Source organism: Dasypus novemcinctus, chromosome 9, assembly GCF_030445035.2.
Source record: "Dasypus novemcinctus isolate mDasNov1 chromosome 9, mDasNov1.1.hap2, whole genome shotgun sequence".
NCBI classification, from domain to species: Eukaryota; Metazoa; Chordata; class Mammalia; order Cingulata; family Dasypodidae; genus Dasypus; species Dasypus novemcinctus.
The window spans coordinates 933,347-955,294 of record NC_080681.1 but is presented as its reverse complement, the minus strand read 5'-3'; positions in this window follow the sequence as shown (position 1 = coordinate 955,294).

Below are 21,948 nucleotides of genomic sequence, written 5' to 3'. Positions count from 1 at the left end.
CATATTCCTTCCATATTCAATCATCTACCTCATTATAGGTACTCTACCTACTGCTATAACTCTACACAATTTACATGAATCTAACCTCCATCCTCCCAGAACTCATATTGTTGCTTTGTTAACATATATCACTAATACTACTTTACACTTTTTCCTTCCTTACACAATAGCCTTTCCCCAGCACTAATACTTTCCTTTAAAGTGAACTTAACCAGCAATAAGAAATTAGAATAAGAAGAACAAAGTGACAAAGAGAAGATATAACACTTATGCAAAAACAACAGCTAATTAATCTCCAAGACTAGACAAAGAAGCTAAGTAACTGATTAAACCCGTCAAGAAAAAATGATGACCAGACAGCAACAAAAATCTACAACCAAACCAAGAATTAGGAAAACATGGCTGAATCCAATCAACAAACTAAAAATCAGGATGGGGAGCAGAACTTCGCACAAGCAAGGAAAGATCCCAACTAAGAAGAGCCCAGGGTCAGATGGCTTCACAGGTGAATTCTACAAAACATTCTGAAAAGAACTAACACCAATACTGCTGAAACTATTCCAAAAAATTGAAACAGAAGGAACATTGCCGAACTCCTTCTACGATGCCAACATTACCCTAGTACCAAAGCCAAACAAAGACACCACAAGAAAGGAAAATTACGGACCAATTTCTCTAATGAACCTAGATGCAAAAATACTTAACAAAATACTTGCTACTCATATTCAACAACACATTAAATGAATTATACACCACGACCAAGTGGGATTTATTCCAGGTATGCAAGGATGGTTCAACATAAGAAAATCAATCAATGTAATACACCATATAAACAGATTGAAGGAAAAAAATCACATGATTATATCTATAGATGCAGAAAAAGCATTTGTCAAAATACAGCACCCTTTCTTTGTAAAAACACTCCAAAAATTGGAATACAAGGAAACTTTTTGAACATGATAAAGAGTATATATGAAAAACCTACAGCCAACATTGTTTAGAATGGAGAAATCCTGAAATCCTTCCCTCTAAACTCAGGAACAAGACAAGGATGCCCATTGTCTCCGCTCCTATTTAACATTGTCTTAGAAGTACTTGCTCGAGCACTAAGGCAAGAACCAGATATAAAAGGCATTCAAATTGGAAAGGAAGAAGTCAAAATTTCTTTATTTGCAGATGACATGATCCTATACATAGAAAACCCTGAGAGATCTATAACAAAGCTTCTAGAACTCATAAATGAGTTCAGTAAAGTCTCAGGTTATAATATCAATGCGCAAAAATCAGTAGCATTTCTGTACACCAATAATGAGCAAGATCAGGAGGAAATCAAGAAACAAATACAATTCACATTAGTAAATAAAAAATTCAAATACTTAGGAATAAATTTAACTAAAAAGGTAAAAAACTTATACACAGAGAACTATACAAGACTGTTCAAGAAAATCAAATAAGACCTAAATAAATGGAAGAATATTCCTTGTTCATGGATAGGAAGACTGAATATATTAAGATGTCTATCCTACCAAAACTGATCTACACCTTCAATGCAATCCCAATAAAAATCAACACAGCCTTCTTTAAGGAACTAGAAAAACTAACTATGAAATGTATTTGGAAAGGAAAGAGGCCCCGAGTAGCCAAAAACATATTGAAAAAGAAAAACGAAATTGGAGGAATCACACTTCCTGACTTCAAAACATACTACAAAGCTACAGTAGTGAAAAGAGCATGGTATTGGCATAAGGAGAGACACACAGAACAGTGGAATTGAATTGAAATTCTGATATAGAACCTCATATATATAGCCATGTAATATTCGATAAAGCCACCAAACCCTTTCAACTGGGAGAGAACTGGGAGAGAATGGCCTATTCAACAAAGGTGCCTGGAGAACTGGATATGAAGAATGAAAGAGGATTACCATCTCACACTTTATACAAAGATCAACTCAAGATGGATCAAAGACCTAAATATAAGACCCAAGACCATAAAGATCTTGGAAAGCAGTGTAGGGAAACATCTACAGGATCTTGTAATAGGCAATGGCTTCATGAATATCACACCAAAAGCACGAGCAGCAAAAGAACAAATAGATAAATGGGACTTCCTCAAAATTAAAGCCTTCTGCACCTCAAAGGAGTTTGTCAAGAAAGTAAAAAGGGAACCCACACAATGGGAGAACAATGGGAGAAAATATTTGGCAACCATATATCTGATAAGAGACTTATAACTTGCATATATAAAGAACTCCTATATCTTGAAAATAAAAAGATAAACAACCCATTTAAAAATGGGAAAAAGATTTAAACAGACACTTCTCTCCAAAGAAGAAATACAAATGGCTAAAAAGCACATGAAACAATGCTCCAAATCGCTAGTTATTCAGGGAAATGGAAATCAAAACTACAATGAGATACCATCTTACTCCCATAAGATTGGCAGCTATGAAAAAAACAGAAGAATACAAATGCTGGAGAGGATGTGAAGAAAGGGGAACACTCATCCCCTGCTGGTGGGAATGCAGAAGGATCCAACCATTCTGGAGGACAGTTTGGCGGTTTCTCAAAAAAACTAACCATAGATTTGCCATATGACCCAGCAATACCACTGCTGGGTATATACCCAGCAGAACTGAAGACAAGGACACAAACCGATATATGTACACCAATGTTCATAGTAGCATTGTTCACTATCGCCAAAAGTTGGAATCAATCCAAATGCCCATCAACAGACGAGTGGATCAATAAAATGTATTTACACACAATGGAATACTACTCAGCTGTAAGAACAAATACACTACAAACACACGTGATAACATGGATGAATCTTAAGAACCTTACGTTGAGTGAAGCAACCCAGGCATTGAAGGACAAATACTACATGACCTCAATGATAGGAAATAAGCAACCTGCCTCAGAGAGCTAGAGACTGGAAAATAGGCTTACAGGAAATCGGGGGGTGGAAGAAGGATGTGAGCCGACGTCTGCAGGGGTGGAATCTATGATGAGCTTGCGGTAAGTATGAGCACAAAGAAGGGACAAAATGGGGGCAAGGGGTTACCTTCGGGTGGGGCTTTGCAGGTTTGAGGGGGGCTGGGGTTGGGCGGAGGGGTAATATTGTCCAAAAATTGGGGGGGGGGGGCCACATACGAACATAGGAGAGTGTCAGGGGTTCGTTGAGAGTAAAATGTTGAGGAAATCGTATCAAAATATAATTAGGATGGTTACCTGTTTAGGATGCTCAGGGGGGATGGTCTGATGCGGGACGGACTCCGGGGGAATAGCTGAAGGCTCATTTTACCAGGGTGGGTTGTACCATTGGGTAGAGACCCAAGAAGTGAGAGTTGGGGTGGACCCACATCCTGGGGAGGACTAATGCCATCAATAGAGAGAACTGTATCTCTCGTGAGAAAGGATGGCTCCCAGGGCATTGGGGCAGTTGAGAAAGTTAGGCCTTGAACACTGCTGCAAGTATCTCTGGACGTGGTTTCTCGGGAAATGGAGATTGGCTGGCGCTGTGGGCCCCAAGGGGAGGGGAAAATGGATGTGGAATGGATGGAACCAAGGTAAATGTGGGGGCAAGAGAGGAGTTTCGTGAGAGTACACGAGGATGAATATAAAACATGTAATATTACACCAAAAACATATAGGGGACGACAGACTAATAATGTAAACCATAATGCAAAACATAGGATAACTAAAAAATTTAGAAAACTGTACATCCTAAAGTATGGACCACATAGTAAGCACAGATGTCACCTTGTTTGAAAGCTATTGTTTCAGAATCTGTACATCAGTTTCAGGAAATATGATATGAATAAGTTAAAAGATTATCGCTGTGGAAGGGAAAAGGTTTTATGGTGGATCTGTGGAAGTACTGTATACCGTATATATGAATTACTGTGATCTAAGACTCTTGTGAAGAGAAGCTCCATAATTAGAAAAAAAAAGAAAAGAAAAAGATAGGATGTAGAAATTTTTCCAAATCAATATGTGCTCTAGAGCTAACCTTTAAACTCATCGCTATATTCCATTTTACTAGTAAGGGAAACTGACATTATGTTGGGATTCACTTTACAGGAAATTTTGGATCACAGAGTGGTTCAACAATGGCGGCAGAGGAATACTGATAAGGGATGTTATTGACAGGCTATATATGGTTGACAGGGAGTTATACAGGGCATATATCCAGGGTACATGGTAATGTTTAGATATACTCATAGTGGAAACAATTAAAAACAACAGCTGGGGGGTACTGGGTTCCTGGCTGGGGGGTCTCTGTCGTGGTCCCTGGGGGAGCAACAGCAGTCCCCCAGGTGCAACGGTAAGAACCAGGAAGGAATGAGAGCCCAACAGTGGGCACCTGATACTAATGGCTATGCTTGTGAGCCTATACACCTGCAATAAGAACAAGTCCTAGAGTAGCACTGTGCCTGGGAGTTTCCTCCTGACAGCCTTCATGTTACTCAAATGTGGCCACTCTCAAAGCCAAACTCAGCATGCAGATGCAGTGCATTCCCCCCAGCGTGGGACATGACACCCGGGGATGAGCCTCCCTGGCACCGAGGGATCACTACCACATACCAGCTGAAGATGCAACTAGAAAATGACCTTGAATTAAAGGTTCAACATGGATCAGCAGAATATCCCTGTCTACATATAATAACATGACTTCAAAATGCTGTTTGACCTAATGTAAGGGGGAAATGAAAAGGAGAAATGAGTTTATAAGGCTATGAGTCTCTAAAAATGAGTCTGGAGGTTGTCAGAAGGAATGCCCTTATGCACAACTGAGCAGAGTCTAAGAGACAGATAAAGTAGATACAACCCCAGGTATTGGTTCTTTTGAGGGATAAAGAGACCACGGGCTCTATGGTCATGGCAGATGGGTTTCACTGCCATGTCAGATGGCCCTTCTTTGGAGCTAGTGTTTCTGCGTGATGGAACTGGACTCAGATGGGATCTCTTTTCACAAGACTTGCATGCTACTTTACTGGAATTGTAGTTGGTGCTGGGGTTTAAGATATATCTAGGGGATTTGAACCTCTGGACTGATAATATGACACCCAGGCCCAGAGCCTCAACAGACTTCAGCTCCTACACTTTGATTTATTGGACTTACCCCACTCAGCTAACATCGAGTTGAAGAAGGTCAACCACCACACCATGGAGCCTAGAGTGTCTACAACTGAAAGCAGGAGGAGTGCATCCAGTATCCATGTGGAATCTAAGCCCCCACTTGATATAGATGTGCAGTGGACACAATCAATCCAATGTCCACAGAGAAAATGTGGCATTGGTGTGGGAAGAGTGGCCATGGTGGCTGCTGGGTGCGGGGAATGGGAGGAAGAAATGAGATGGGGAGGCGTTTTCGGGACGTGGAGTTGTCCTGGGTGGTGCTTCACGGTCAATTACGGGACATTGTAGATCCCCCCAGGGCCCACTGGATGGCACGTGGGAGAGTGTGGGCTATGATGTGGACTATTGACTATGGGGTGCAGTGATGCTCAGAGATGTACTTACCGGGTGTAATGGATGTGTCATGATGATGGGAGAGAGTGTTGCTGTGGGGGGAGAGGGGGTGGGGGCGGTGGGGTTGAATGGGACCTCATATTTTTTTAATGTAATATTTAAAAAATAAAATAAAATAAAAAATAAATAAATAAATAAAAAGATTCTGTTTATTTGGAATATCAAGCATGGGTAAATCCATAGAGACAGAAAGAAGTCTAGTGGCTGGTAAATGTTGCAGGGAGAGAAGAACGGGGAGTGGCACCTGCTGCAGACATGACCTTTCCTGTGAAGTAATGAAAATGCTCTGGAACTAGATCAGCCTTGGTAGAAAGAAAGCTGTACCTGTGAGAGAACAAAAGGTCACCCGATTGTGGAGGAGAAAAGAATACAAGAATGGCGACCTGGATAACGTGGCTGGGGTGCCAAATGACAAGAAGCACTGACATTTAGACCCTAAACCTAACACGCAGGCCCCTCCCCTGCCCCACTGATTGGGGCTTCAGGGTTACAGCCAGGGAGAGATCTAACTAACTTGTGCTGTTTCCCCTGAGACCCGCTCCAGTACCCCCTTTCCAGCAGGCAGGTGGGAGTGGGGTCTCTTTCACTCCTGGCGCTGCTTTTCAAATTCCGCGCTGCTTTCGCTTTGACCCCGCCCTCGCTTCTCACCATTGGCCCCCTTGCTTTGACCCCATCCTCGCATCTCACCTTTGGCTCCCTCGCTTTGGCCCCAACCTCGCTTCTCACCTTTGGCCCCCTCGCTTTGGCCCCAACCTCGCTTCTCACCTTTGGCCCTCTCGCTTTGGTCCCACCCTCACGTCTCACCATTGGCCCCCTCGCTTTGGCCCCACCCTCACTTCTTCCCATTGGCCCCCTTGCTTTGGCGCCATCTTGCTTCTCACCATTGGCCCCCTTGCTTTGGCGCCACTTTTCAAATTCTTGGCGCCAAAGCCACTAGAACCCCTTTCCCTCCCTCCTCCAACTGCAGAGCCAGCTCTGGCTCCTCCTTTCTGTGAAACGTAAACTTAACCCTTTCCTTACAAGCTGATGCACAGCATTGTGTGTACCAAATGCCACTGATTATACTCTCTAAAATGGTTAATTTTATGCTCATGCATTTTTTAAAAATTTATTTTTTCTCTTTTTTTTAAAAATGTTACATTGAAAAAATATAAGTGGTCCCCATTATACCCCCCACCCCCCTCACCCTACTCCTCCTACATCAGCAACCTCTTTCATCATCGTGGCATATTCATTGCATTTTGTGAATACATTGTGGAGCACTGCTGCACCTCATGGACAGTGGTTTACATTGTCGTTTACACTCTGCCCCTGCCCACCCAGTGGGCCAGGTGTGCTCTTGAATTTCACCTCATAAAAAATGTGCAGAGAGCTCAAGTACAGTAACTTCACGATACTTAATTCAAGGAAATTCAATTTTCTCTTCAACATAAAACATATATATTGTAATATATATATGTGAGTATAAACATTAATAGTTCAAAGATTTTTAAAGTTAAAAAAAACAACAACAACAACAAAAAACTTAACAACTAAGAAGAGCCCAGGAATAGATGGTTTCATAGGTGGATTCTACCAAACATGCTGGAAAGAATACTAATCCTGCTTTCAAAAAATAGAATCAAAAGGAACATTGCCTAACTTATTCAGTGATGCCAACATCACCCGAATACCAAAGCCAAACAAAGATGCCACAAGAAAGGAAAACTACACACCAATCTCTCTAATGAACCTACATGCTAAAATCCTTAACAAAATACATGGTTATCATATTCAACAACACATCAAATGAATTAGACACCATAACCAGGTGAGCTTCATCCCTGGTATGCAAGGATGGTTCAACATAAGAAAATCAACCAATGTTTTACACCATATAAACAGATCAAAAGGAAAAAAACACATCATCATCTGTATAGATGCAGAAAAGGCAATTGACAAGATACCAGCACCCTTTCCTGATAAAAAACACTATAAAAGAAATATAAAGAAATTATCTCAACATGATAAAGGGTATATATAAAAAAACAACAATTAACCTTACATAAAATGGTGAAATTCTAAAAGTTTTTCCTCTAAGATCAGGAACAAGACTAGGATGACCACTATCATTCTTCCTATTTAACACTGTTTTACAAGTACCTGCTCAAGCACTTGGGCAAGAAAAAACTATAAAAGGCATCCAAATTCGAAAGGAAGAAGTAAACATTTCACTATTTGCGGATGGCATGATCCTATATTTAGAAGGCCCTGAGAAATTGACAACAAAGGCTATAGAGCCTATAAATGAGTTCAGTAATGCCACAGGTTAGGAGATCAATGTGCAAAAGTCAGTAACATTTCTGATCACCAGTAATGAGCAATCTGAGGAGAAAATTTTTTAAAAGCCATTTAAAATAGCAACTAAAAGAATAAAAAATCTAGGAATAAACTTAACTAAAGATGTAAATGACTTATGCAGAAAACTACACAACACTATTAGGGAAATCAAAGAATGCTTAAATTAATGGAAGAATATTCCCTGTTCATGGAGAGGAAGACTAAAGATCATTAAGATGTCTATCCTACCCACACTGATCTACAGAATTACCACAGTCCCAAGAAACATCACCACAGCATTTTTTGCTGAATTGGCAAAACTACAAAAATTTATTTCAAAGTGCAAGAGGCCCTGAATAACCAACGACGCATGGAAAAGAGAACTGAAATACGAAGTCTCACCCTACCTAGCTTTAAAACATACTACAAATCTACAGTGGCCAAAACTACATGGTATTGGCACAAAGATACACTGATCAATGTAACTGAATTGAGAGTTCTACTATAGATCCTTCCATATACACTCATCTGATATTCAACAAGGTCACCAAGTCCACTCAACTGGGAGAGAATGACCTCTTCCACAAATGGTACTTGGAGAACTGGGTTTCCATATTCAAAAGAATGAGATTGGAACACCATCTCATATATTATACAAAAATCAAGACAAGATGGATCAAAGATCCAAATATAAGAGCCATCACCATAAAGACCTTGGAAGATAATGTAGGGAAGCCTCTAAAGGGTCTTATGTTAGGAAATGGTTTTATGAACTTCAAACCCAAAGCACAATCAAGAAAGAAAAAACAGATAAATGGGACCTCTTCAAAATTAAAAACTCTTGCACCTCAAAGGAGTTTGTCAAGAAAGTGAAAAGGCAACCTACCTATTGGGAGAATAAAATTCAGAAACTATATATCTGATAGGAGCCTAATATCCAGCATAGATCAAGAAATCCTACACTTTGAAAATGAAAAGGCAAAAAACCCATTCCAAAAATGGGCAAGTGCTTTGGATAGACACTTCTCAAAAAAACAAATACAAATGACTGAAAAGCACATGAAAAGATGCTCAACATCACTAGTTATTAGGGAAATGAATATCAAAACTACAACAAGATGTCATCTTACACCCATTAGACTAGCAATCACATAAAACAACAGAAGAGTACAAGTATTGGGGAGGATGTGGGGGAATGGGAACCCTCATCCACTCCTGGTGGGAATGTAGAATGGTGCAGTCATTTGGATGATACTTCAACAGTTTCTCAAAAAACTAACTAGAGGTCTGCCCCATGATACGGCAAATCCACTGCTGAATACATACCCAGAAGAATTGAAAGCAAGGACACATCAGATACATACACACCAATGTTCATTGTGGCAGTATTTACTATTGCCAAAAGTTGAAATCAACCCAAATGCCCAACAAGAGATAAATGGATAAAAACAATGTGATACATACATACATTGGAATATTGCTCAGCTGGAAGAAAGAATGTATCACTAACACAACGGATAATACAACATGGATGAATCTTGAGGATCTTACGTTGAGTGAAGCAAGTCAGGCTTTGAAGGACAAATATTACATGACCTTACTGATATAAATTAAGCAATTTGAGCAGACTCACACAGCAAATGTCTGGAAGATAGTTTTACAGGAAATAGAAATGGATAAGAAGGTTGTGAGCCAACACCTATATGGGTGAAATTTATGATGAGGTGGAAATGTGTAGCTGTGCAGGGAAATGACATGGCAGGGGTGTAGTGATACTATTGTGTTTGGTGCAGATCTGACAGGGGGTAGGATGGGGAGGGAGAGGTAGACAATCCTTGGAACTGGGGGATGGCTGAAGAAGGTAACAGGTAAACACTGGGGACTGGCAGGGATGTGATTAAAAGTATAATGTTGGGAATGCTCTTTTGTCAATTTTACAAGGAAGAGTTACTAATTTAGTGTGTTGGATGGAAGGGCATTTGGGGCAAGGCATACCTGGGACAGGCTTTTTGGGAGTGTTCAAGAGATCATTTTGCCATAGTGTGTTCTATCAATGGGTAAAGATCCACAGGATGTTTTTAGATTCCCATCCCAGGGAGGCCTGCTATGTTCTCAAACAGATGGGTGGGAGCCCCTTGAGAGCATGGGTGGTGCCTTATAGGGAAGGACAGACCAGTGTGTCAAATCCTCAATGTTATTGCAAGTAACTATGAATCTTGTCCTTCAAGAAGTAAAGCCTGGTGTTCACCATTGGCCCCAAGAGGAGGGGAAGGAAATAATAGAATGGAAGAAACAGGATTCATTTGGGGAGCAATGTAAGTGTTCTACATGATATTGCAATGATGGATACAGGTCATGTTTAATTTCATCAAAAGTTTATAAAATGTATGGTCCAAAATGTAAACCATAATGTAAATCATTGACACACTTAGTAGCTATATTTCAATATTTGTACATGAGGTGTAAAAAATATACTGCCCACAAATTAAAAAGTTATTAATATGGGAAGGGGTAAAGGGGGGAAGATGATGGCTATATGGGAGTCCCCTGTTGTAGTAGTTTGATATAATTGATGGATTCCAAAAAGAAATATTGGATTATGCTCGTAGTCTGATCTGCACCTGGGCATGATTGAATTATGATTAGGGCACTGAGTACCCACCCCTTGGTGTGTGGGGACTCACAGATTAAACACATGGCAAAGAACAGAGTTCGGGATTTCTGATGTTAGTTTGATGCTGAAGACCCGGGAAGTCAGCACCCAGAAAAAAGAGAAGGCAGCACCAAGAGGGAACCTTGAACCCAGAGAAAAGCAAGCCCCAGGAACAAAGGAACCCTGAAATCCTAAACCCTCACAGACATTGTGAGACATCTTGCTCCAAATAGACTTTGGTGAGGGAAGTAACTTATGCTTTATGGTCTGGTATCTGTAAGCTCCTACCCCAAATAAATACCCATTATAATTTCCAGCAGATTTCCATTATTTTGCATCAGCACCCCTTTTGCTGACTAATACACCTGTATTCTGTATGAGACTTTACTGTGACCTAAAACTTCTTTGAAGACAAAATGAAAAAAAAGAAAGACACTGTAGGAATGGAAGAAAATAAGATCACTGTACATGCAGGACATTATACATTACTGTGAAGAAAGGCAAAACATACAAAACTTTTTAAAAATATTTTTCATTATTTTTTTAATATCCTAATTTTTAAATTTTAATTTTAGTTTCTCTAAATTATTATGTATTTTATTTCTTACATTTAAACCTATCATTATTTCATTTTCCTGTTATACTCGGTGATATCCTTGGTTTCATTTTTAAGGAAGTTTTGGATCACAGAAGGTTTTCAACTATGGTAGGGTGGAGCATTGGTGCAGGGTGTCAGTGTGCGGGATATATAGGCAGAAACTCACCTGGGCATACATATAAGGCATAAAATGTATGTTAGTGTTCATGGGCATTTTCACAGTGAGTGGAGATTCACACAATAACTAAAAGAATATAAAATTCCCATTGTGGGGAGCTCTGCCACTTTCTCTAAGGGAACAGCAAGAATCCCCCAAGTACAGAGGCAATGACTAGTGAAGGAGGATGGTCCATTGATGGGCCCTTGATATTGATGACTATGCTTGTGAGCCTTCACTCGTGAAATTGAAACTTAGCCTACTATTGTAGGGTGCCTAAGAGTTAGCTAGTGGGAACCTCCCTGTGCTCAAAGGTGCCCTCTCTCTAAGCCAAACTCAGCATATAAATACAATAACTTCCCCCCAGCATGCTTTATGACTCCTGGGGATGAGTAAACTCATGGAAACAAACTCTGGAGTATGGGTTACTAAGAAATGGAATGAGGGTTGAGAATGGAGCTGATGATTGATGTATGTAGCAATATAATATGGTTAATTGTAATAGTGTGGAAATGAATAGGGTTGAGAGTAACACATGTAACACATTATAGTGAGTACCGCTAACACTCCTGATGTATGAATGTGATTGTAGCTGAAAGGGGAGTCTGTGGACACAAGTATCAATTGAAGGGAAACTAGAAAATAATCTATGGGGTGTATAACAGTGATTACAGTGGTGGATGAAGATTGTGGTTAATAGTGTAAATATAATAATGTTCTTCTTTTACTCAGTGCTAAATATATGGTAATACATGGGAAAACTATGACTAATATGGATGATAGTTAACTGTAATATTGTAATATTTTTGAGCAATGGCAAGAAGATATTTTTTCAATCTCAAGGGACAACAATAGGTTGTATAAAGGGGTATGGGATTTTTCCTTTTGGAGGAAAGAAAAGGTTCTAAAATTTACTGAGGTGATGACAGCACTACTCTGATGAAAATCAGAGCCACTAAGTGTACACTTTGAATGGCCTGTACAAAGCACGGGGATGTATAACACAGGGAATCCAGTGGTGGATGAAGCAATTAACAGAACAAGTATGAGAATGTATTCTCAGGAATGATAATAAACATATAATACTAATAGAGTGTGTTAATAATTGCATGCATCAGTGGAAGTACATCAAATGTAAGCTGTGGGTTAAAATTAGACAATACTCTTTTTCAGTTTGCAGCAATTGTTTCACCACAATGCAAGGTGTTGGTGGTGGAAGGATGCATGGGAGTCTTGAATGATGATAAGCATGTTCTGTAGAATTTCAACTTTTAGCATACACTTATTGTTTATGTAGGTTAATGTATGAAAGATTTACATCAATGAAATTCTATTTATAAAAAAAGCAAAAAAGTAATGCTCAGAGTGAACAATTTTGCTTTAAATGCTCAAATCAGGAAATAAGCACCTCAAATCAGTAAGTTAAACTTCATCTTAACATAGTAGAAAAAAGCAAACTAAGTCCAAATAAATAGAAGAAAGGAAATAATAAAGATCAGAAAGAAAACCAATGAAAACCAGAAAACCAATAAAAAGCAATATTATGTTGAAAGATCAATAAAATAGACAAATCTTGAGCTTGACTGACATAAAAGAGAAGGACTAAATTACCAAAACCAGGAGTAAGGATGGGAACATCAATACTAAGGCTATGGAAGCAAAAAAGTTTATAAAGAAATATAAACAATTTTAGGTCAACAAACTAGAGAAATTACAAGAAATGTATTAGTCCTAGAGAAAAAAATTATGAAAACTTTTTCAGAATGAAGCTAAAACCTGAATAAACATATAATAAGTAAAGAATTGAATTAGTAATAAAAAATCTGCACACATGGAAAAAGTGAGTCCCAAGTGACTTCACTGGTGTATTCTCACAAACATGTAAAGAAGAAATAACATCAATGATTCAGACATTTAGACAGTCATTCCAAAATATAAATAGAGCAATACTTTCCAACTTTTCCCATGATGCTGACCAAAATATAAAAAGAAACTACAGATCAATCTCCCTATGAGATGCAAAAGACCTTAATAAACAATGACCAAACCAAACCTAGCAAAATATAAAAGGGGTTATGCATTATGAAAAAGTGGGATTTTTCTGAGGATTAAAGGGTTTTTTATATAATATATCAGAGAATAAAACAGAAAACCATCATCTCAATAGATCAGAAATAGCCTTTGACAAAATCTAACATCCATTCACAATTAAAGAAAAATCTATATTAACAAACAAGGAATAGAACAGAACTTCCTCTAACTGATAAAGAACATCTATAAAAACTCACAGCTAATAAGAAAAGGTTATCTGCTTATACCAATTCTCTTCAATATTGTCTTAAAGGTTCTAGCCAGTGCTGTAAGGTCAAGAAGAAAGAAAAGAAAGAAGAAAGAAATGTGGGAAAGGAGAGGAGAGGAGGGGAGAGGAGAGACGGGCCCTTTGCTAGCCTACAGCTGAGACTGGAAGAAGCTGGGTCCATGGAGCCATAAGAGGGAAGAGCAAGGCCCAACCCTCACAGATGTCAATGCAGCCCCTATCAAAACCCCAAAAGAGTTTTTCTTTTGGTTGAAACTGATAAGTTGAACCTAAAATTTATATGGTAATATAAAGAATAGCTTGAACAGTTTTGAAAAAAAGCAAAGTTGGAGAACTTATGCTACCTGATTTCAAATTTATTATAGGCATGGTAATCTAGACAGGGGGACACAGGCAAAAGCTACGCATGTATCAATGGAACAGAATCAAGAGTCCAAAAATAAATCCTTACATTTTATTTCCTGTTGATTTTCAACAAATGAAGGTCCTCAGACAAGTCAGTGAGAGAAAGTCTAGTATTTTTTTTTTATTCCAGAAATAATGCTGGGACAAATGGATGTCCATAAGGAAAATGCATAGCACACACATATAAAACCAGTAAAAATTAGTTAAGAATTGAACATAGAGCAAAATGTAAGTGCCAAAAGTTAAAGCAAACAGGAGAAAATGTTCATGACCTCCTAAATATGACATCAAAAACATGATCCATGTCAAGCTTGTACTGCCCATTCCAGTAGTATCCCTATGCCCCTGTCATATCCCTTCACTGCATAACATTTAACATCTTATGTAATCGAAGTACCTTTTAAAAACTTAAAAATATATTTAAGAAACATGATCCATTTAGGAAAATAATTGATAAGAAATATTAAAACCTTTTTCTCTTTGAAAGCCATTGTTAGAAGAACAAATTGAAAAGCCACAGATTTGGAGAATATATTTGAAAATCATTTCTCTGGTAAAAAGTTGTATCCTGAACACACAACACACATTTATAGCTCAATAAAAAGAAAAACAATCCATGTTTTGAAAAGACAAAAGATTTGCATAGACACTTCACTAATGTAGATAGATAAATGGCAATTAAGCACATGAAAATATACTCAACATCATTAGTCACTAGAAAAATGCAAAGTAAAACTACATTAAGATAACACTTTACACCTAAAAGAATGGCTGTAATAAAAGGATAGATAATACCCTATGGTGGTAAGAATGTGGACAACACGGAATCTTCATGTATTTATGATGGGACTGTAAAAAGATATGGCCTCTTGGAAACTGGAATTTTCTTAAAACATTAAATACAAACACCATACGATCCAGGAATTTCTCTTCTAAGAATCTGCCCAAGAGAAAGGAAATGTATGCCCACAGGAAGACTTGCACAGCAGCACCGTTCTTAAGAGCCCCAAACTGCAAGAAATTCAAATGTCTGTGAACTGATAAACAGATATTCAAGATGTGGTACAATGAAGTAAAAAGAAACTAAATACTGACACATGGTACAATATGGATGAACTTCAAAACCACAATGCTAAGTGAAAGAAGCTGGAGGTAAAAGATTCCAAAATCATGTTCCCAAATTGTATATTTAGAGATACACAAAGCAGATCAGTATTTCCCTAGTGCTGTCCGTGAGAGCAGAGTTGAACTGCAAATTTGGTGGTAATTGCATAATTTTATAAATTTTATTAAAATCTTTGAATCACACTCAAAATGAATAAAATTTATGGGATGTAAATTATATCTCAACCTGTCTAAAAAGTGAATAATATATTTTATATAGTTGGCTAATTCAGTCTTTCTCTGGTTTCAATTTATCCCATGCAGTCCTAACACTTTTTTTCACTGTGTTTTCTTATTTGACTCCTTATTCAGTTCCTTGTTTTGGTCTCTAGTTTTGTCCTTCGTGCTTTATTTGATGAGATTATCTACTCCCAGGGCTTTGACTATCACCCAAATCAAATACCTATAATCTATATCTCCTACAGAAATCCACTTGTGAAACTCCAAATTGATATTTCCAAATGCTTGTGGAGGAAATCCAACTAGATAGTCTATTCCATAGATACCTCATTCTTCATCCATTCACCCCCCTTTATCGTCATTTCTATATTCCTTTTTACAAAACATATTAGAGAATGCATTCTTTCTCCAGTCTCTATATTGAAGTCGAAATTTTCCTAGCACTAATATAATCCTTCCAACCCAAAACATAAACTTTAAATTTTTATTGCATAAGATCTGAATCATCATGTAAGGCTGTGTACCTTGGTTTCTGTTTTCATTAATCAAAATAGAAACTTTTGAATTTATATTTTCATGTACACTGTGTCCAGTGCTATCTCCCATACTCTCTTCTCCCTAGAGTCAATGGCCAATTAATATAATTACCCTGTCATCTAGAGTTGACAATCTAGGGATGGAGAAGAAAACATAAGGAAATAAATGTAAGAGGGCTCTCACCTCTAATATAAACAAATCCGGGACATCACTTCCTGGGGTAGGCACTAGGGAGCACTTCTTTGACATTTCAATCCTTCCCCTTTCCCCCACTCTATGGAATAATCATTGATTAACATAAGATTAGGGACCTTATCAATCTTGTGAAGTGTTCGCAATTTGATAGTTTGATTTGAAAGCAGTAAAAACGGGGCATACTGGGTTGTGTATATGTTGCCACAAGAAAAATAATATTAAAAACACACATTAATGCTTTAATTTCATTTCCAGATTATTAGTTGGATTGAACATCTTTTACTACTAGTGGTTCTCTTTTAATTCCCTCTTCTGTAAACTATTTTTCTTGCTCTTTCCCATGTTTCTACAAGTGGTTTAGGCTTTTCTCACTAATCCATGGTGCACTTACCTGCTTCTGGGACTGGCCAGGGCCTGGTTCCCAGCGGGGTCAATGGCAGGGCCAGTGGACGGACTCGGGGTGGGTCAGGAAGGAGGCGCCGGTGGGTACAGGGTGTAAGGTCAGGGGTCTGGGTCTCTGGGTCAGAGGTCAGGTCAGGAGGGGTCAGGGGTCGGAGTCAAGGGGCAAGTCCAGTGGAAGGGCTTGGGGCACAGTCAGGATCAGGCTGGGGCGCGGCAAGAGCGCGGGGTCAGGGGCGGATCTTCAAAGTTGGAGGGAAGCGGGGCAAAGCCAGGAAGGGTCAGCGCTGGCTCTGGGTGCGGGGCCAACTAGCGAGCTCGGGCGGGGTGAGGGGTCAGAGGCCAGGCTTGGGCGGGGTGAGGGTCACGGCAGTCCCTGGCAGGGCGGGGCGCAGTGTGGGGGTCACACCTGCAGCTCCTACTGGTGCCTCAGGGGGAACCAGCCCCACCTCCGGCCTCTGGTGTCCTGGAGCCTCTGCCCCTGCCCCCCGCTCCCTCCCAGGCTCCAGATGGGGGTAACAGGCCCTGCGGGGAAGGGTTCATCGGGTGGGGGCTTCGGGGGTGGAGGAACCCAGATGTGGGGTCAGGGTGGGTGGGAAACCTGGTGGGTCCTGGAGCTGAGGGAGAAGGGCCTAGCTCAGCTCAGCAGGGAGGGATTGGAAGACTGGGGGTTGGGGTTGTGGCCAGTACCCTGGTGCCCAGAAATCCCCTGAGGGTCCTCTTCTGTCTCCCCTCTCACCCTGAAGGCCCCAGAGAGGACACCAGCCCAGGTGGGTTCCAGGCTCCCCACACCCTGGGGCCTTGCTTGGTGGGAATCTCAGAGGGGAGTGAGGTCCTGGGTGGGGGGAGGGAAGCCATCCCAGAGCTCCCCTGCCCCTGGCCATGGCCTGGTGAGTACAGCATTCCCCGTTCTGACTCTCCCACCAGCTTCCTCCCCATGGCCCACCCCCTTCTTCCTGTAGACCTGGAGAACTAGGAGTCCAGAGACTGGGAGTGACTTGCCTCACCAGGCATGTGGCCTCGCAGGAGGTCTAGGGTTTTCAAGCTCCTGTTCCTGCCCCTGGTGTGCTCATTTTGGGTTATAGGAGCAAGGTGGAGAGACAGGATGTTTGTAAGCCATGACCTTGAGCCTGTAAAGTAGCCTTGAAGACCTACAGCTTTTTCACCTGCACATAGGCATAGAGGTGTGCCAATTAAGGGGAATAATTTCCTGGCAGGCCTATGAAGGATGGTGCTGTCTTCCCAGGAACTTCTACCCTGAGCTGCCCTGGCCCCACCTGGTCACTGTTGCCCTGTCCCTTACGAGACCCGGGTCCCGATTCCCACAGAGTTTCCCTGTGCTTGGTAGTCTGCGGTCACCCCTCAGGCTGAAGTGTGGTTTGCTGGCCTGGCGGGGGAGCAGCCACGGCAGGCCAAGCCGCTGCCCCCATAATAGGGTGGCTGGTCGGACTCACCGCCACCCCTGAAGGAAGCTCGGCATGGGCGCAGAGTGCCCTCGGGTCTCCCCTTCTCGGCGGCCATGCTTCCGCGGCCGCCCCTCCTCCCGGATAGCGCCACACAATGCCTTGTGGGGCAGCACCCTTCTTCTTCTTTCTCCCTGCGCAGGCCCAGGGCGGAAGATTCCAGTCTGCCCTTTTCCCCTCCCCCGACAGCAGCAACAGCCAGGCGTAGGCGGAAAAATCCAGTCTGCCCTTTTCCCCTCCCCCGACAGCAGCAACAGCCAGGTGTGGGTGGAAAAATCCAGCCCACCCTTTTCCCTTCCCCCGACAGCAGCAACAGCCAGGCGTGGGCGGGAAACTCAAGTCTGCCCTCCACCCCAGCAACAGCAGCCACCAATCCCTAAACCCTGCCCCTTCCCCCAGCAACAGCGACAGCCAATCCCTAACCACCACCCCTCCCCCGTCCAGTACCGCCCACTGACCTTTCGCCGGCAACCAATCAGAACAGGGCATGGCTTCGACCAATCAGCCTTCCCCAGCCCCTATAAAACTGTTGCCTCTCCCCCAGTAAAGTGGACTTGCGTGTTTACCTTGTCTCCGCGGTAGTTCTGCCGTGCGCCCTCCAGTCCTGAGAGCCCCCGACAAGGGCCTGGCCTCCCTTGTCCCCAGTTCGTCGCCTGCTTCTCCGGGCGACCCCTTCGTCGCCTGCTTCTCCGGGCGACCCCTTCGTCGCCGGCTTCGCCGGGCGACCCCGTCAGCCGAACCGCGCAACCCCTTGTGAGACCGATCCCTCGTCTGCTGCCGGACCGACCCCTCGTCCCAAGTGGGACCGACCCCTCGTCCCAAGCGGGACCGACCCCTCGTCCAGAGCTGGACCGACCCCTCGTCCGCAGCCAGACCCCACCTCTACCGACCGAGCAAGCCGCCGCAGCTGGCGCCCAACGTGGGGCAAGGCAACCCCACCACAGCCTCACTCCATAACCTGGCGGCTCCCCCCCCTCCTCTCTTCTCACCTTGGGACTTCTCTCGTGCAACATTGCTGCTACCTGAGCCTTGGCTACCTCATATGATCCACGGCGGTCTGGGAGAATCGCTGGATGGCTTTCTCCTTCCATGTCGGGGGCTTATACCGACCCGCTATGATTAAGAGGAGCCTTGGATTTCTCGGGAGCGTGCGCTTGCACGTCTGAAGTAATCCTACCACAGCCCTACCCCCTCCTCTCTTCTCACCTTGGGACTTCTCTCGTGCAACATTGCTGCTACCTGAGCCTTGGCTACCTCATATGATCCACGGCGGTCTGGGAGAATCGCTGGATGGCTTTCTCCTTCCATGTCGGGGGCTTATACCGACCCGCTATGATTAAGAGGAGCCTTGGATTTCTCGGGAGCACGCGCTTCCACGTCTGAAGTAACCCTACCATAGCCCTACGCTCTCCTCTCTTCTCACCCCTATCTTTTCGCTCTGCATTGCTGCTCCTGAACCTTGGTGACCTCATATGATCCACGGCGGTCTGGGAGAATCGCTGGATGGCTTTCTCCTTCCATGTCGGGGGCTTATACCGACCCGCTATGATTAAGAGGCACCAATAAAACTCTCAGGAGTGCGTGCCTGAGCACCTCCTCTCCTGCCTTCACCTCTGCCTCCTCCCCTCCACGCTTGTTCCCCTTTGCCTTGCTCCACTGCTCGTCGTCCCGCCCTCCCCTCGTCAGGGCCTTCTCTTGGCCCGCGACCACCGTCGGAGCCCCACCGGCTCCGACCCCTCGTCTCACCGTGCACCTCAGCTCCCATCGCCGCGCTCTCAAGGTAAGGGCCCCTTTTCTTATCGGCTCCAAAAGGCCATTAGCAATGGGTAACATCCTATCTGCTAAGCAAGCCCCACAAGTTCGGGCTCTCGCCGGTCTCCTAGACATTCACCGGTGTAAGATCTCTTTCAAACAGCTTCAAGTATATTGGGACCTTCTTCTCCCCTTTAATCCGTGGCTTACCACGTGTCAGCTTTGGGACCCGGACACCTATACTTGCCTTATAGATAGGGTCACTTTTGCTGTGGAGCAGGAAGGTAAAAGATTCCCTCCTGGCTTATTACAGGCAACATGAAGTCCAGAAGAAATCTTGAAGGGTATAATCTATGATATGCTATATAAAAAAGGATTTAAAAGCAGCTATACCAAGAAAGTAAGAATTATGAGTCAACTGTAAATAAATTATACATTTCTGTTAATGTGTTGTAATTGTTCTGTGTTTGCTATCTGTTCGTTCAATGTCAACGTATATTGTGATACCTCCGGATGGTAAATATAAATTACTAGAAATCTTTAAAAGAGCTCTATTCAAATGGCCAAAGATTAAATAAGCGCTTATATTAATACTTAAGTTTATTATATTAATACATAAGTTTAAATGTTAATAAGATATCTACAATTTAAAAAAAAATTGTAAGTCTTAATTAACAAAATTAACTGTACGTCTTCATAAAAAGTTGTTCTTGCCTAGATTAAAATGAATAACTTATTTTTCTTCACAGGATAATATAAAGAATGTAAAACTTATATGAATATTAAAAAGGTTAAAAGTTTGTAAAAGTGCTAACGGAAATGTAATAAGTTTTGCAAAACGACGTATTTTGTCCTAAAGTAAGATGGCTAATTTTTCATAAACTCTTGAAATTTAATTTGCATGCGGCAAGTGTAAAAGGTATTGTGATAACTTTATGTAAGGGAATGTGTTCTGTAAAGATAAAATTTATCTTCAATAGCTTACATTAAGGTATTAAATGGCTAATTCCAAAAGGTCATTCTTAAATATATATATAAAACTAAATTGATGATAATAATAATAAAAGGTAATTTTATAACAGGAAAGATTAACAGCAACCAAGCTCCCCTACCAACTTGCTTTTAGGAAACGGTTTCTAATATTGCATGCTACTAAGTATTTAAAGAAAAGTTATTCTTAAGGAAACAGAAGATGATTTTGTCTTTGCAGCCATTGTCTATTTAGCAACACCCCTCGCTATAGGCCTAGCCACTGTTGCGCCGGACGATTGGAACCTTAAACAAAGACTCCTCCTCACTGTCATCTTCCTATCTATCGTTACTATATTTACTGCCCTCATTCTCCTTCGTTTATAAAGCAGTCTCCTACAAACCACAAAGCTTCTGTCTTAAACATACCATTCTCAACCCTATCCTCTAAATGATCTTCTCACTTCCCCCACAGCCTTTAATACTCTATTTCTTCCTCATAACCTTTGCTTTCTTGATAATATTTCCCGCCATCTGTCTAGCCACTACCACCCCAGAAGATTGTAACCACGGCCCCCCATGCCGCCATCGCTCTCAAGCAGCTCCAGCCCCACAAAACGGCCCGCAACCTGCTTTCCCCGGCCTGCGGCCTGCTTTCTAGCATCTAATAACGTTTCTGCTTTTAACAGCTCCCCATACTTCTGCGGAGCTTCCTCCTGTCTCGACCTCACTCCTCTTCTCAGCCATCCAAAGCGTCCTTTCTCGTCCCCCGCCCCCCTCCTTTTTTCGCTTGAACCCCTACTGCGTTGCAGATTGGGCCGCCCCATGTCGGCCCGCCCCATTAACATCGGCCTCTCTCGGCCTGTGGAGACCTTGGCCTTCTTGTCCTCGCCTACGTCTCCACCACTCCCGACGCTGCTGCCACCACCGTCGCTGGTGCCCTGACGCAACTTGTCCTCACCACTGCGATCCTCCAGACCATCACACAGTCTGCCTCTGCCGCTCTTCGCCACCAAGAAGAGATCAACCACCTGTAATGCGCTATCATCCGGGACTTTTAACAACAGATAGACCTTATCGCCACCGAGGTCAACGGGAATTGGACATTGGCCACCCTTGCTTGCAACGGCAAGATACCGCCCCCCAAATTGTACATTATCCCCGTCATACTCACCTCCCTCTTCAGCCCCGCTTCCCTCATTGCTTACTGCCTCTTGGGCCTCAGCTACTTGTTGCTGCTGCCATCCTGGTGCTTATTTGAAAAGAAGGGGGAAATGCGGTCACCCCTCAGGCTGAAGTGTGGTTT